Below are 18,251 nucleotides of genomic sequence, written 5' to 3'. Positions count from 1 at the left end.
CGACCAAAACTGAATGCAGTATTCCAAGTGTGGCCTTACCAAGGCATTATAAAGTGGCATTAACACTTCATGTGATCTGGATTCTATCCCTCTGTTTATGCAGCCTAGAACTGTGTTGGCTTTTTTGGCAGCTGCTTTGGCAGCTGCTGCACACGGCTGGCTCATATTTAAATGGTTTTCCACTAGGACTCCAAGATCCCTTTCACAGTTACTACTGTTGAGGAAGGTACCACCTATACTGTACCTGTGCATTTCGTTTTTCTTGCCTAAATGTAGAACCTTACTCTTTTCACCATTGAATTTCATTTTATTAGATAGTGCCCAATGTTCAAGTTTGTCAAGATCCTTCTGTATCTTAAGCCTATCTTCTGGAGTGTTGGCTATTCCTGCCAGCTTGGTGTCATCTGCAAATTTGATGAGTTCCCCATTTATTCCCTTATCCAAATCATTGATGAATTAATCATGAAGTAGGCAACTGCCATCACCTCACAGGCCTTACATGCTGTTGCAGAGCCTGTGGGGAAAAGTACGCAGGATGGATTTTTAAAAAGCAAAATGGTGGTTGCTGACATGCAGCCATCTTGGATTCTTTCACCAAATCCAAGATGGCTGCATGACAGCATGACAGGAAAGCCCTAATGGTATCCCAAGAAAGGGCATGGTTATTTTTTTTTATTTGTATTATATAGGATAATGTGAGAACCTGAGTGATGTAGGGGTTAAGATCTAGAGTAGGAACAAGGAGTTCCCAATTCTCCTTTAAGCAGAGCTGGTTCCTGGGGGGCTCTGGGCTAATCATAATCTTTCTCTCAGAGAGCTACCATGTTTCCCCAAAAATAGGACAGGGTCTTATTTACTTTTGACCCCCCAAATAAACACTTGGCCTTATTTACGGGAGGTCTTATTATGTTTGAGGTGCAGGAGGCAGCGAGCGTGGTCACCTCATGGCTGCTGCCGCGTTGCAATATTTTCAGGGAGGGCTTATTTGTGAGGGAGGGGTTATTTTAGCTCATGCGCTCAAAGGCCTTATTGGGCTTATTATCCGGGAGGTCTTGTTTTCGAGGAAACAGGGTAGTAAGGTGTAGTTGTGAAGTTATTGGATTTGCAACAGGGAGACATCTGTTTCTGGCTCTCACTCTCAGTCATGGAAGCTCCTAAGGGGGACTTTAGATCAATCCCTTCTTCTCAACCCTAGACATAGAATAGAATAGAATAGAATAGAATAGAATAGAATAGAATAGAATAGAATAGAATAGAATAGAATAGAATAGAATAGAATAGAATAGAATAGAATAGAATAGAATAGAATACTTTATTGTCATTGTACGTATATATACACAGTATACACATGCAACAAAATTCACATAACACCCAGGGACCTAGAAGATAGAATAATAGAGTTGGAAGGGTCCTTGAAGGTCTTCTAGTCCAACCCTTCCTCAAGCTGGAGCTCTTATACTACACACTATGGGCAAATGGCTATCCAATCTCTTTCAAAATCTTCAATGAAGCAGCACCTACAACCTCTGGAGGCCAGACAAGTTCATTGTCCTGTGTGACAGGAAATTTCTCCTTAGTTCCTAATTGGATAATCATCTTCCACCCATTACTTCTTCTCCTGACTTCAGATCCTTTGGAGAATAGGTTGGCCTCTTCTTCTCTGTGACAGATATTGAAAGACTGCTATCATGTCAACCCTTGTCCTTCTTGTCATTAGACTAAACATATTGTTGTCCCCCATTTGGGCCTGAGCCTGGTGCCGAAGCCAATGATGGACGCCAGACACGAGGTGCAGGTTTTCTGATTGCTTTTTATTGGAGGACTCCAAGGAAAAGGATTAAGAAAGCTTTATACATTTTCACTAAAGGAGAAGGCGGGACAAGGTGAAATAACAAGAAATATCATCTAATAAACATTTTAGTAATAATTCTACAATTTGTTCTATTGGTCTCTAGCTGTCCCTATTCCTAAGCCTTGGCTAATGAATGCCCCAGGAGTTATCTAATTTACATTTGCTGTAGGCCATCCCTAACTTTTAGCTGAAGTCTGCAAGTTGTCCAACTACCCATAATTGCTACAAGCTTTACACATGCATATTTCCTGTTGATAAGCATTCTTTGTTCTTGCCAGACAGACCCCCACAATTACAGTCTTCCTGATTTACTTTCAAGTGTGTGCCATGACCTTGCTTTAGCAGCCAGCCCATCAATACCTAGTTCAGTGGTGGGTTTCAATTTTTTTAGAACCTCTTTGGTAGGTGTGGCCTGCTTTATGGGAGTGGCTTGCAGGCCATGTGACCGGGTGGGCATGGCCAACTCACTTAACAATGCTCTTGCTTAGCAACCAAAATGTTGGCTCAGAAACTCTGGCATTTGAAGCACGCAAGTCTTAAAGCTGTCAAGTTACAAGACCCTTGCGCCCCTAACCCTTTAGGAAAACAACACCCAAGGGTGTTCAAAGTTGACAGCTTTAAGACTTGTGGACTTCAACTCCCAGAATTCCTCCTCTCGCTCTTCATCTTGATGATGTGAGGACGGGCAGGGGGAGGGAGCTGGAACCGGTTGTAAACGGCACTGTAGATTTGTGCAACCTCTTCTATAGAAGCAGTTAGAACTGGCAGGAACCCACCCCTGACCTAGTTCCTTCAAACACGCATCTGAAGACTCATCATCTTTGTTGCTCTTCTCTGCACTCTTTCCAGATCTCAACATATTTTTTGTATTATGGCCACCAGGATTAGACACATGTCTGACCATTTAAGTCAAAAAACACCCACCGAACATCACTGGACTGCCTGATAGATTATGGTCCATGGTCTTCAATAAAGAGGCCTTCAACCAAAGATTTGGGCTGATAATATTCGTCTTCATCATCATCCATAATTCTATATTTTTTTTCTCTTATTCCTTGAAGCAGAGACTTTTAATTGATTCACAGTAAGCTTGTGTGTCTTCTAACCTTGAGCTCCATCAACTGACTTTGGTGTCCTCTGGAGCCATAAAATTATAATGGTGTAGAAACTTTATAGGTTGCCTGTCCTGAACCTTCAGTATTTGTTGAAGAGATCAAAAATTATGTCCATTAGGACTATTTCAATGGTCAACAGTCCAAGCTTCCTCAAAGGTGTCCCTGCATTTTCACAATAAGTTTATAAAGTAGATTAAGTTAAGTGGGAGCAACTGAATGAATAAACTTTATGAGTAAGTGCGCCAGGAAATTAATCCCAATTTCCCCCCCCCCCCCAATCAAAAATAAAAAGAAAGATTCACTAAATGCGACCAAGAATTTACAGAAAGTTTCCTTTGAAAGTTTCCTTTTTTTTTAAAGGGGGTGACATCTTACTGCAAAGCATTAATTTCACCAAGGTTCTAAATTCTAAGATTGACTGTTCCACTTTTTGCGAAATGTGAATTGTGAAATCTTATTAAATTGCAGCTCACTTCATTCTGTACCCCATTCAGAAAAATAGGGTTTAACGTGCAAGAAAAGTAACACAAGGTTAAATATCCATCAGAATTCAAGAGCAACACAAAGCAGGTTTGTAGGTATGTATGTGTTTGCATGTGTTTGTGTACATCTATATCCCTATCTATATCATCTCAATATTCCAGGCACCAGCTATTTAACAACCTGCCTTCAATCCTCTGTTAAGGAGTAACAAAACAGTTTTCTCTGCCTACAGTTACCTGCTTTTCATCATTTTGCTGTTACGTAAAATCTTTAAGCGTTTTGTCCTATTTTATTCTGAGACCGATCTTCTTGTGTGGCTTCCTTCCTTCCTTCCTTCCTTCCTTCCTTCCTTCCTTCCTTCCTTCCTTCCTTCCTTCCTTCCTTCCTTCCTTCCTTTCTCCTTCCTTTCTTTCTCCCTCCCTCCTTCCTATTTCCTTCCTTTTTTTCTCCCTCTCTCCTTCCTTCTTCCCTATCTCATTCCTCATTCCCTCTCTGCTTCCCTAACTCCTCCCTCCCTCCCTTCCTCTCTCCTTTCCTCTGCCCTTCCTTCCTCTCTATCTCCTTCCTCTTTTCCTTCCCCCTTCCTCTCTATCTCCTTCTTTCCTCCCAACTTTCCTTCCTCTCTATCTCCTTTCTTTCCCTCTCCCTCCCTCCCACCCATTTCCCACCCTCTGTATCTTTTTTCTTCTTTCCTCCCTCCCTCCCTCCCTAATTCCCTTCCTCTCTATCTCCTTCTTTCTTTCCTCCCTCCCTCCCTCTCTTTCTTTCTTTCTTTCTTTCTTTCTTTCTTTCTTTCTTTCCTTTCAAGTCAGTATTGATTTCTAGAGAATGTCTCATAGTTTTGGCAAGATTTCAGAAATGGCTGGTGGCCATTGCCTGCTTTCTAAGGCTGAGAGAGGGGGGAGATTGGCCCAAAGTCACCCAGCCAATCGAGAACTCATGGTCTCCCAGCTTCTAGCCCGATACCTCAACCACTACACCAACTTAGGTCTCTGTTGCTTCATTTACCCATACAGAAAGGCCAAGCGGTGTCATGAGTCTACTGAGCTAGTTCAAGGCATTCCAGTTCCCAAGAAGATTGGCATTTCTTAACATGGGAGAGAGACAGAGACAGAGACAGAGAGACCCAAGCTAAATTTATAATGTGATTCAAAGCCATGTCTTTGCACTCATGACCTCTAGGTTCCATGGACAGGCATGTCTTCTGGTGAGAAGCTCTGAGCAACCATGGCCGTTGGTCACAAAAATTTAATTTCTCAAAGATCAAGGCACAGCCTTCCTTCCAATGAGGGTTCCTTTGCGATCCTCCTGTCCTCTTGGCCGTTCTCATTCTGGAAGCCGCCAACAGATAGGGTTGCCTCTTCTTGCTCTGTTATCCATCACTCAGCCTGGGAAGCCTGTCTTCCTTTGGCAGCCTCCCAACAGCCATCTGGAAACATTGCAGCTGTTGACCAAGGAAGGCCATCCTGCAGAGCAGAAATTGCAGAGGGCAATGGGATTTTGGGGAGGGGGGGTGAAGGTTGTCTGAATGCCTTGATCTTATCAGCTCAGGGATCTACATAACAATTGGGGGTGGGGTTTCACCCCTCTTTCCAGCAGCCTTAGAAACCTAGGTCAAAAACAAAGCCTTCCTTCCCCTGTCGAATGCCATTTCTTGAGCCATCTGTAGAGGGAGGATTGGGGCATCCACAGGTGTCCCAGAACCAAAGGTGTTTTTTCAGGAGGCAACTTGGACTTCGTTTTTTTTTCCTTTGAAGATGTCAGAGTGCGCACTGTGTGAGTATGTGAGACAACCTAGCAGCAATCACATCGAACAGATGTTTATAATAATAAATAGTAGTTTATCTCTACAAAAGAATATACATATATGTACTAGACAAAGGTCAAACAGTCAATCAGCAGCTGCAGCAGGGAAGAACACAGGGAGAGAGAGATACTTTCCAACAGGGCCTCTCTTATGATACAGACTCTTAAAGTGGTAACAGTCAAATAACCCTGCTGACTCATTCCTACCATTGCATCATCCTTACAGCATAACAGCATCATGGCAACTGGTCAGGTCTTAAAGTATTTCCCTGACAGAAGACATTTCGCTTCTCACGCAAGAAGCTTATTCAGCTCTGACTGAATGGGGTGGAATAGAAGGATTTATATTCCTTGCAGACAGCTGGTCATTTGTATCTTTTTAGAGGGTCGTTGAGGCCACTTGGAGGTTTATCTGTGTCCTCAGGGTCCCCTGAGTGGTGCAAATGGTTCCTCTAGCCTGCAATTTTTTCCTCTGGGAATCCATTCCTGCTCCCACACCTTTCAAAGGTTGTTCATCCCAAATTGCATAGCTAAAAGTCTGCAGAGATTCTCCGTCATCCAGGTCATGGTTGTCCCAAAGGTGGTTTTTCAGGAGACAACTGGACTTTCTTGGTTTTCTTTTTAAGACATTTGCTTCTCATTCAAGAAGCTTCTTCAGCTCTGACAGGATAGTGGGGAAGATGTCCCAGAAGTTAAGGTGGTGGCCACCACCTTCCCTATGATTGAAGCCCTGCCTCTTTGTAGTTGGGTGCTTGAAAGCCCACTCCTGTGTACAATGCTTGTACAGCGGGCCAGAGTGTCAATCATGAGGTGTCAACCCTCATTTGGACTTTATGGAATCTCACCTGCAAGAGGCACTTCTGATGTCGATTCTAGGTCTACATTAGTTCTAGCCACAGTTTGAATTGGCTACCTAAATCATGTACCGATCCTAAATCCTGCATGGATTACAGTTTATTCTGCACATTAAGGTCACTATTTCTCCATCTTGGTGACTTTAAGGTGTGTGGACCTCAGCTCTCAGAATTCCTGGAGGCAAAGCTGTTATTTTCAAAGCTGACCACTTTAAGATGCATGGATTTCAACCCCCTGAATTCCCCACCCAGCAAGGCTGGCTAGATCATTCTAGGAGTTGAAGTCCATCCATCTTAAAGTTTTCAAGTTTGAAAGAACGGTGCTCTGAGGGATCATGGAAGCCTTAGATCTGTTGACAAAGTCTCTTTCAGAGCATTCACAGCTGAGAAGATGTTTCTTCTGAAGGTCCAGAGATGCCTCCCTCATCTGTATGCTAATAAACATAAGTTGTAATACTTCTGAGAAAGCCAAAGCAAGGGATCAGCAGTGGGTTGCACATTTAGTTACCATCAGTTTGCCCCACATCAGTGACGTGCGGTGAGGTTTATGGCTGGTGAGGCTGGTGACGTCATCAAATAATCATCATGAACGGAGGACTGTGACAACTTTGATCTTTTCAAGCGTGCAGGCAAAATACCCCAGGATCACGGTGGCGGGGACAGCAACTCCTTCCGCTGCATTGTGGAGAAGAGCCACGCTGTGCTCCTCAGCGCTAGCCTCAGATCAGCGTGAGCCGCGGTCCCCTTCATGTTGGCTCAGGAAGGAGGGGAATGGGACCACATGTGCAGGAGACTCCTCAGCACCAGCCTCAGATCAGCGCGAGCCGCGGTCCCCTTCATGTTGGCTCAGGAAGGAGGGGAATGGGACGCATGTGCAGGAGGCTCCTCAGCGCTAGCCTCAGATCAGCGTGAGCCGCAGTCCCCTTCTCCTGCACATACGGTCCCATTCCCCTCCTTCCTCAGCCAACACGAAGAGGACCGCAGCTCACACTGATCTGAGGCTAGCGCTGAGGAGCACAGTATGGCTCTTCTCCGCAGCGCAGTGGAAGGAGTTGCTGTCCCCTCCACCGTGATCCTGGGGTATTTTGCTTGCACACACAAGAAAGAGATGAAAGAGAAAAGGGGAGAATTTTTTTTCTTTTCATGATGAGAGCGGTGAGGCTCTGCCTCCCCTGACTGCACGTCACTGCCCCACATGCTTTGCTCGTGCATGTGCCTTTCCTCGCATGCGCCTGGCCTCAAAAATGTGCCTAAATAGGACAGCATAGACTCAGGATGGGTAGGCAAGCCTACCCACGATTTCTACTACTGGTTCGGGCGAATCGATATGAACCGGCTGAATACCAACTCTGTATGGGATGGACTTGGATCAAAATCACTTTCCAGCTGTTGGTGTCTGGGAGACCAAAGCTGTTAATTGTCTTGGGAATGGTGAACCCTGAGGTTCTTCAGAAAAGATGCCCATGGTGACTCCATGGCACAACCCACAGCAGAGTATCTGCAGGGGATAGTCCAAAAAAGTCAAGATGTCAGCTCCACCTATATTTAAACAAGCCCAGTTATGAAGCTATGATCTACAGCTGGGTCCTTAAATCTTGGGTGAACAGTCAGTTTTTTGTTGGGTTGCATAGCAATGCTTCAACAGGGAGTGTTGGGTTGAACTCCTAGAAACCCATCAGCCTTCCTCTTAATTGGTGACACTCTCTTGTAAGCAATCTCAAGTAGTTGAGAGCAATGGTTGTGGGGTGTACTTAACCAGGGCAGATCTATTTGTCAAATGTCTCCACTTGTGTGTCTGTCTGCCTTTGGTCCCTGCTGCGGAGGCCAGTGTATTTCTCCATGCACGAGAATTCTCTCGCTCGCTATTATCCAGAAACTCTTTTGAGTGGAACTCCACATCTCATGGTTGTAGTCCCAGGTACGTTCCTTTGCCACAATAGGTAAAGGTAAAGGTTCCCCTCTCAAATATGTGCTAGTCATTCCCGACTCTAGGGGGCGGTGCTCATCTCAGTTTCAAATCAGAAGAGCCAGCGCTGTCTGAAGACGTCTCCGTGGTCATGTGGCCGGCATGACTCAATGCCGAAGGCGCACAGAACGCTGTTATCTTCCTACCAAAGGTGGTCCCTATTTTCCTACTTGCATTTTTACATGCTTTTGAACTGCTAGGTTGGCAGAAGCTGGGACAAGTGATGGGAGCTCACTCCGTTACGCGGCGCTAGGGGTTCGAACCGCCAAACTGCCGACCTTTCTGATAGACAAGCTCAGCATCTTAGCCACTGAGCCACCACGTCCCTTTTAGCCACAATACAGAATGCTATTGTCTTCTTCTGCAGTGGTTGCTCACTGCACTCCTAACCTGTCTCTTGCCCTGTGGCACCTGGGGATCTTCCAAACATGGACTAACCAGGTTGTGCCTTCCTAAACATTGTTTGAGCTCAGCTAAGACTAGTGAGGCTCCAAACTTGGCAAGTTTAAGACGTGTGGACTTTTGTTGTCAGGGTGATGTCTGCTTTTTAATATGTTGTCTAGATTTGCCAAAGGTTTCCTCCCCAGGAGCATGCATCGTGTTTTGTTGACCAGTTCCCACATAATATTAAATGATAGACAATGGTTGCCAGGACACAGTGATTGAGTGACAGTCTACTGAGAACGGTCCAGTGATGGAGACCATCTCACATTCTCAAGGAGAGCGAACATTTTCTCAGTCTCTCTAATCCTTATAACTATGCGAAACTTTGACGAATGCGTACACAGAGAGAGAGAGACCCACAAAGCTTTTGCACATAAGGGATCTTGTGCCGAAGACACAAGATGAATCCTAAACCCAATTTCAAACCAAGGTTGGCTTTGTTAGATGGAGGTGGCCCTCTCGAGTTTAGAACCAATTCTGATTGTTTATTGAGCTATTAACTGATAACCCGGGGTTGCACAGGTATTTATAGACGTCGAAGCGTTTGTCTGACAGGGAGCCATGGAGATGGGCCTCTCCTCCCCCTACTCCCATGCCCATCATCCCTGCCCTCCCCCTTCCCCCTCCTATGCTCTCCTCTTTCCCGCTCTGTCTACGATCCTGGCACATCCATCAGGTGTTTCCCCATTGGTCCACTGGAGGGCGAACATCATGGCTGGCTTTCCAGAGGAAGCTGTGAAGGGACTGATAGCATAAACAATTGCCATTCTAGGATGCTGCACTCGCTCTCCTTAATGGGCCAGGCATTCCAGAGTTATGCTGGAACACACACACACACACACACACACACACACCAGGGATATCTTACTCTCACCACCCCAGTATTTGTTTCCAGATGGTAAGTAATCTGTGTACCAAGTTTGGTTGGAATTGCTTGAGGCACTCCAGAATTACACTGGAACATAAATAAATAAAATAATATAAGAAGATTAAGCAGAAGTTTGCAGTCTGGAGCTGGCCAGAAGTTCCTGGTATCTCTGTGGTATTTTTAGCCATGGTTAGCCTAACCACGACACAGGAAAAAAACCAACATGTTGAGATCCTGGAAAGTGTGCAGAGAAGAGCAATAATGATGATTAAAGGGTCTAGGAGCTAAATCATAGAATAATTGATTGATTGAGAATAATAGAATGAAATAGAATAGAACAGGAAGAGAAAAGAACAGAACAGGAACAGGAACAGAAACAGAAACAGAAACGAATAGAATAGAATAGAATAGAATAGAATAGAATAGAATAGAATAGAATAGAATAGAATAGAATAGAATAGAATAGAATAGAATAGTTTATTGGGCAAGTGTGATTGGACACACAAGGAATTTGTCTTTGGTGCAGATGCTCTCAGTGTACATAAAAAGACAAGATACATTTGTCAAGAATTGTAAGGTACAACATTTAATGATAGTCATAGGGTACAAATAAGTAATCAGGACACAATCAATATTAATATAAATCGCAAGGATACAAGCAACAAAATGATAGCAATAGCACTTAGACTTATATACCGCTTCACAGTGCTTTCCAGCCCTCTCTAAGCGGTTCACAGAGTCAGCCTCTTGCCCACAACAATCTGGGTCCTTATTTTACCCACCTTGGAAGGTTGGAAGGCTGAGTCAACCTGGAGCCTGGTGGGATTTGAACTGCCAAATTGCAGGCAGCCAGCAGTCAGCAGAAGTGACTTGCAATACTGCACTCTAAACACTGTGCCACTGAGGTTCTTGATAACTGTCTTCTAGTACTTCAAGGGACGTCATAGAGAAGAGGGGATTGACTTAATCTCTAGGACACCAGAGGGCAGGACAAGAAGTCACGGGTGGATGTTCAATAAAGGGAGACCCACCCTAGAAGTAAGGAGACCTTTTCTGACAGTGAGAGCAATTGCTCAACAGATTAGCTTGTCTTTTGAGGTTGTGGGTGCTCCATCAAGAGGTTTTTTAGAAGAAACTGGACGGACATTTGGCTGGGATGGTATAAGGTCTCCTGCCATGGGCAGAGGGTTGGACTAGAAGACCTCCGAGTCCCTTCCAGCCCTATGATTTATCAATCTTCTGCAGGTAAGGCAGAATCAGAGGTGGAATTCAGCCGGTTCAGACAGGTTCAGGTGAACTGATAGCTCCAATGATTGGTTGGCCCCGCCCGCCCACCCTGCCCTATCCTGTCCTTTGTTTCCTGCTTTCTAGCTCAGCGCAATCGTACGGCAAAGCTGATTTCTCCCCCCACCCACCCACCCCCCTCACTGTTCTACTTACCATACCTTGGAAGGGAAGCAGCTGAGCTTCTCAATGCTCCATTTTCAGCGCTGGGCACAAGCGTTTTGAGCACGCCCGAACACTCACTGAACCGGTTGTTAAACAGGCACCATCCCCCCACTGGGCAGAGTAGGCCAGACCATGGTTGGTAAATTAATGGTTGAGTGTGGCTGATGGCCACAGGCATTTCACAGCCTTCCTCCAGTGACGGTCTCCTTCTCCAGCTCTGTTCAAAGGTCCCGCTTTGGAATGTGTGAAGTGGGGTATTTGAGGCAGACGGTTTTGGTGTCTCCTTGCCCTGAGATGCAATGGGGAGGCTAATCGCGGTCACTGTAAGACAGGGCTCTCCAAAGTTGGCAATTTTAAGACTTGTGGACTTCAGCTCCCCGAATTCGCCAGCCCACCTGGCTTGGCAAGACCACAGCTAAAGTACTGCATCCAGTTTTGTCAAAAAGATGTTGAGACTCTAGGAAAAGTGCAGAGAATAGCAACCAAGATGATTAGGGGCAGTGGTGGGTTAGGGTTAGGGTTATGCGCAGAAGAGTCCGGGTGGGTCGGCAGAGCAGAGCCTCCTGCTTCCGCCACTACCGGTTCGGCCGAACTGGGCCAAACTGGGAGCAACCCACCTCTGATTAGGGGACTGGAGGCTAAGACATATGAAGAACGGTTGCAGGAACTGGGCATGGCTAATCTAGTGAAGAGAAGGACCAGGGGAGACAGGATAGCAGGCTTCCAATATTTGAGGGGCTACCACAGAGAGGAAGGAGGGGGGTCAAGCTATTTTCCAAGGCACCCAAAAGCCAGACAAGGAATAATGGATGGAAACTGACCAAGGAGAGATTTTCTGACTGTGAGAACAATCAACCCATGGAACAGAAGTTGCCTTCGGAAGTTGTGGGAACTTCATCCCTGGAAGCTTTCAAAAAGAGATTGGACTGCCATTTGTCAGAAATAGTGTAGGGTTTCCTGCTTGGGCAAGGGGTTGGACTGGATGACCTACAAGGTCCCTTTCCGACTCTGTGAATTTGTTAAAGTTGCCAAGTTTGGAGAGCCTTGATATAGAAGGAGAGTCTAGAAAAGTCACAGAACATTCTCCCAACAAATCCATGAAGATATTCTTCCCTTGGCATACAGGATGAACCGCTAGAAACCATTATTGTTTTGTTTTATTTTTTAGAATTTGCTGGTCTTTTTGCATGTTTCATGTTGTGCTTCTAAATTAATATTTATTGGCTCTTTTTTTCCCCCTTATCTTTAAGCGCTTTAAAGGGGCGCCCATTTGCAGATAAGACCATAATTGCAAGCACGTTGCAGGGCTTAAATATTCAGCAGCTTTTCTATCACATCATAAATTTCCCAGCCGAACGGGGGCACTCGGCCAACGGTTTGCAGAGACATTTAGGAAAGTGAAGAGAGACGAGGAGTTTGAGTCTGATTTATTTTTCATTATTTGGTTCCCAGTGACTGTGCCTTACCCAGCACCTAACTTTGCTCTCAGGGCTAGATTTAGAAGAGCAAAAGAAACAGAGCAGGACTCTCTGTCCCATGCCTGGCTCTCTGCTCTGGCTCCCTTTCAGAGAGCGGGGATCCAAAGTTTCAGATCTAAGCGGAGTTAGATCTCCTCCTTCATTTCAAGCATTTGTTCATTTCAGGACAGTCTGAATGGTAAGTGAACAGTCTTCCTTTTCTTCTGCTGTCCGACGTCTACCTTCAAAATGTAGGCAAGGGAAGGAGGGAAAGAAGGAGAGAGAGAGGGAGGGAAGGAAGGAGAAGAAGATAGGAAGGAGGGAGGGAGGGAAGAGGAAAAACATAGGGAGGAAGAAGAGAGGAAGGGAGACAAGAAAGGAAAGAAGGAAGGAAGGAAGGAAGGAAGGAAGGAAGGAAGGAAGGAAGGAAGGAAGGAGAAGATAAGGAGGGAGAGAGACAGAGAGAGAAAGGAGGGAGGGAAGGAAAGAAGAAAAAAGGAAAGGGGGAGGGAGGGAAGCAGGAAGGTAGGCAGGCAGGGTTGCGGGAAAGAAGGCAAAAAGGAGGGAAGGAAGGGAGAGAAAGAGAGAGAGAAAGGAGGGAAGGAAGGAAAGAAGGAACAGGGGAGGGAGGGAAGCAGGAAGGTAGGCATGCAGCCTTGCAGGAAGGAAGGAAAAAGTGAGGCAGGGAGAAAAAGAGAGGGATGAAGGAAGGAAGGCAAAAGGGAGGGAGGGAAGGGAGAGGAAGAGAAAGGAGGGAGGGAAGGAAGGGAGGGAGGGAGGAAGGCACCTAATTGCATCTACCACCGCTATAAAATGTTGCATCCCAACCGGCTGAAACACACTGACTTTTCAGCTAAACCATGAACGACCTCCAGGATGTACAGTAGGTAGAAGACGGGCAAAGCTGGGACTTGTTTGCCAAAAATTAAGGACTTCTTTGCTTCTGCTCCATCGACTCCTGGCTACTCCTCCAACGTGGGGCCCTCCAGCGAGTCCGAGGCTACGGTTCCCAGAAGTCTCAGCTGGCGGAGGTTGAAAAAGGCTGGCGGACCGAGGTGTGTCCCCCCCCCCTCCGATAGAAATTAGACAGCTTCCTCTGTGAATGTCACAAACGTGAATTGCAAACCCCAGATGTGGTCTTAAAAATAGTTTTATTGCTCCGAGTACATCTCCCAGCTAAGTTTGAGAGAGGGGCTAATACAACATTTATTTTCTTTCTTTTGACCTTAATTTTGGTTTGGTGTGTGTGTGTGTGTTTGTGTGTTTGTGTCAATGGTTTATCCTTTTGTCTGTTGGAGAAAGGATGGTTTTGTTATCCCAACATGGCACCGACTTCACGACATCTGTATCCTAGGGGCTTATTTTATCTATATTAATGTTCTTGAAAAGTTGCTGATGTTTCTCCAGAACTCCTTATTGGTTTTTCTGCAGTGGTCATAACCCCAAAAGGCTAAGGAACATAACGCCATGGAGAGTCAACATTCTCATTTATTGCGACTTGGCAAGGTTGTAGTCCTCATGAATCCTGGAGATGGGTTTCTAAAATAAGGTGCCCATTGTTTGTTGAAGTTGGAAGTATTTGTAATGATAATGGCAGCTCTCCAGACCTTATAGAAACAATATCAATCACATTGAACTGTAACCTACCATATTCAGACCACTTTGATTTAATATATTAATCACTTTCAATTCTGTTCCAAGGAAAGGACTGCATCACTACCTCGTCTCCAGTTATATTTTTACTGAAGGTTGTTGTGCTGAAAAAAGATATAAGTAAACCTAAGGTGGATAACATATAGTACCTGGTTATTTTTCAGGTGCTTTATATTAAAATCCTCCATACTTCTGACCCTCAGCAATATTGGATAAGACACAAAACATTTATGAGGTTATATCTTGAAAGCTATTACTGTATTTTTTCACTGATGAAGGTGTGTAAACAAGCAGGGATTATGGAAAAAGCAGCTGGATTTTTTTTACTTCTTCCCTAGCAAAATTAGCATCCCATTTGGCAGTGTGAATTTAATCAGAATAGATATGGAAGGGACCTTGGAGGTCTTCTAGTCCAACCCCCTGCACAAGCAGGAAACTGTATACAGCTTCAGACAAATGGTTGTCCAATCTCTTCTTTTAAACCTCCAATGTTGGAGAACCACAACTTCTGGTGTCAAGCTGTTCCACTGGTCAATTCCTAATTCACTGTTAGGAAGCTTCTCCTTAATTCCAGGTTGTTTCTCTCCTTGATTTGTTTCCATCCATTGTTTCTTATCCTGTCCTCAGGTGCTTTGGAGATTAGTTTGACTCCCTCTTCTTTGTGGCAACCCCTGAGATATTGGAAGACTGCTATCATGTCTCCCCTGGTCCTTCTTTCTCTTAAGCTAAACATACCCAGTTCTTGCAACAGTTCTTCATGTGTCTTAGACTCCAGGCCTCTAATCATCTTAGTTGCTCTTCTCTGCACTCTTTCCAACATCTCAACATCTTTTTTGCAATGTGGTGACCAAAACTGGATGCAGGATTCCAGGAGTGGCCTTACTAAGGCTTTATAAAGTGGTATTAATATTTCTCATGCTTTGGATTCTATGCCTCTGTTTATAACAACCAAAGATTTTATCTGCAGATTTAGTCAGCCAGTTTCCAAATTTGTGGAAACCACATTTTTCTTCTTCTGTGGCTTGACTTAGTGTCATTAGTGACTTTGAAACAGAGCAGTTAGGCATTCTCCGTCATCCAAGTCATGGTTGTCCCAAAGGAGCTCTTTCAAGAGGCAGCTGGACTTTGTTCTTTCCCTGAAGACCTTTCGCTTCTAATCCCAGAAGCTTCTTCAGCTCTGACTGAAGCTTCTGGGATGAGAAGTGAAACGTCTTCAAGGAAAAACAAAGGAAGGCCAGTTGCCTCTTGAAAAAGCACCTTTGGGACAGGAGACTGTGAATTCTAGTCCTGCCTTAGGCATGAAAGCTGGCTGGGTGACTATGGGCCAATCACCAGGAGATGGTGAGTTCTAGTCCTGCCTTAGGCATGAAAGCTGGCTGGGTGACTATGGGCCAATCACCAGGAGATGGTGAGTTCTAGTCCTGCCTTAGGCATGAAAGCTAGCTGGGTGACTATGGGCCAATCACCAGGAGATGGTGAGTTCTAGTTCTGCCTTAGGCATGAAAGCTAGCTGGGTGACTATGGGCCAATTACCAGGAGATGGTGAGTTCTAGTTCTGCCTTAGGCATGAAAGCTAGCTGGGTGACTATGGGCCAATCACCAGGAGATGGTGAGTTCTAGTCCTGCCTTAGGCATGAAAGCTAGCTGGGTGACTATGGGCCAATTACCAGGAGATGGTGAGTTCTAGTTCTGCCTTAGGCATGAAAGCTAGCTGGGTGACTATGGGCCAATTACCAGGAGATGGTGAGTTCTAGTTCTGCCTTAGGCATGAAAGCTAGCTGGGTGACTTTGGGCCAATTACCAGGAGATGGTGAGTTCTGTCCTGCCTTAGGCATGAAAGCTAGCTGGGTGACTATGGGCCAATCACCAGGAGATGGTGAGTTCTAGTCCTGCCTTAGGCATGAAAGCTAGCTGGGTGACTATGGGCCAATCACCAGGAGATGGTGAGTTCTAGTCCTGCCTTAGGCATGAAAGCTAGCTGGGTGACTATGGGCCAATCACCAGGAGATGGTGAGTTCTAGTCCTGCCTTAGGCATGAAAGCTAGCTGGGTGACTATGGGCCAATCACCAGGAGATGGTGAGTTCTAGTCCTGCCTTAGGCATGAAAGCTGGCTGGGTGACTATGGGCCAATCACCAGGAGATGGTGAGTTCTAGTCCTGCCTTAGGCATGAAAGCTGGCTGGGTGACTATGGGCCAATCACCAGGAGATGGTGAGTTCTAGTCCTGCCTTAGGCATGAAAGCTAGCTGGGTGACTATGGGCCAATCACCAGGAGATGGTGAGTTCTAGTCCTGCCTTAGGCATGAAAGCTGGCTGGGTGACTATGGGCCAATCACCAGGAGATGGTGAGTTCTAGTCCTGCCTTAGGCATGAAAGCTAGCTGGGTGACTATGGGCCAATCACCAGGAGATGGTGAGTTCTAGTCCTGCCTTAGGCATGAAAGCTAGCTGGGTGACTATGGGCCAATCACCAGGAGACTGTGAGTTCTAGCCCTGCCTTAGGCATGTGGCCTTCTCTCACCCCTAGGAAGGAGGCAATGGCAAACCACTTCTGAAAAACCTTGTCAAGAAAATTGCAGGGATGTGTCCAGATAATCTCCGAGAATGGGACACAATTTTTAAAAATTTTTTTTTAAAAAGGGGAGAATATCTCCGTTTAACTAATTTAAAGGACAATACATGCAGGGTCCCAATCCTGCCCTACAAAACAACTTAAGGACTTCCAGATGTTTGAAAGATCTATCAGCTCCTAGCATGGTCAATTCAGGATACAATGTGAATTCTATGGCCCCAAACATCTGGGTTAGATTCTCGGATTTCGCTGGAGGACATACACCTGCAAGTCCCCACCCAGGCAGGGGTCTCGTGAAGGACATCTTCTGGGTCTCAAACTTGACAACGTCAAGGCATGTGGACTTCAGAATTCCACCACCAAGTTGAAGTCCACACATCTTAAACTTGCCAAGGTTGGAACAATGCTGTTTTAAAGTCTTCAAACCACTCTCAAGGATGACTAAATGATGATGTAAGACCAGGACAGGGGTGAAATGCTACCAGTTCGGGCCGGTTTGCCCTGAACCGGTAGTAAAAAATGCTACTGGTTCGCAGAAGCGGTAGTAAAAAATACTAAAAAAGTTTTTTAAAAAAAAATTCTGATGATCGCACGTCACACGGCTGATCTTCAGAACTTTTTTCTTTTTACTCTTTAAGCATTTTTTTTTACTACAGGTTCTCCGGAAATGCGGGAGTGGAGATGTCCTTTTTGCTCCCAGCAGCCTTCCTTGAAGCCTTTCTGCCTTCCTTGAAGCCTTTCTGCCTTCCTTCCTTCCTTCCTTCCTTCCTTCTTTCCTTCCTTCCTTCCTTCCTTGAAGCCTGCTGGGCTAAAAATGGGGGGTGGGGGTTGCTGAGAAAGAAAGAAAGAAAGAAAGAAAGAAAGAAAGAAAGAAAGAAAGAAAGAAAGGAAGGAAGGAAGGAAGGAAGGAAGGAAGGAAGGAAGGAAGGAAGGAAGGAAGGAGGGAGGGAGGAGAAAGAAAGAAAAAGAAAGAGTGGGAGGAAGGGGAAAAGGAGAGGGAGGAAGGACTACAAACCTAGGAATAGACGCAGCTTCAGAGGATAATCCAGGGCTGAAAGGGACCTGGAGGTCATCTAGTCCACCCCTGCTCCAGCAGGACATTGTTAAAGTGAGTTGCTGTCTTTTGATCCTCCAGTTACATGACTACATTGCCACGCCCACCCAGTCACATGACCCACACCAAGCCACACCCACAGAACTGGTAGTAAAAAAATTAGATTTCACCACTGGACCCCCAGTTTCTAAACTTGACAAGTTTAAGACTCATGGACTTCAGCTCCCAGAATTCCCCAGCCAGACCTAGAAATCTTTCTGAAGAGCCATCCAACAGACTGCAAAAATTATTTTTTATGAGCTTTTTCAGACAATGGACAAAAATGAATTGAGGACTGGAAGACTTCCTGATTTTTAAAAAAAAGCTGTTTGTGGGAAGAAGGAAACATGGTACATAATTCAGGAGGGCGGAAATGATAATAATTATGTTCGTAAGTGCTGCAAAGAATATCGGAAGTTGCTTCTTTGGATAGTTTTTCTTTTTCCTCTTAACTTTTACTGCTTTTTACTTCTTCTTTGCTTTTTCCCTTTCTTTTTTTCTTTTCGCTAATTCTTTTGTGATGTTTGTTTTGTTTTGTTTTTATTGGATTTATATGCCGCCCTTCTCCCAAAGGACTCAGGGTGGCGTACAATATTAAAAAACACACATCCCAAAAGTTAAAAAGAAATTAAATACATAT

The 18,251-nt window shown here is 45.1% G+C and overlaps 1 protein-coding gene across 2 annotated transcripts in view; it reads left to right on the top strand.

Moving 5' to 3' along the window:
- Nucleotides 1-18,251, top strand: part of GPR20 (G protein-coupled receptor 20) — a 44,663-nt gene that overhangs the window by 13,706 nt on the left and 12,706 nt on the right. The window lies entirely within an intron of this gene.

This window comes from Natrix helvetica (genome assembly GCF_964273705.1).
Source record: "Natrix helvetica genome assembly, chromosome: 4".
NCBI classification, from domain to species: Eukaryota; Metazoa; Chordata; class Lepidosauria; order Squamata; family Natricidae; genus Natrix; species Natrix helvetica.
Note: the sequence above shows the minus strand (reverse complement) of the source record. Positions and strands in the feature narration are given on the sequence as shown.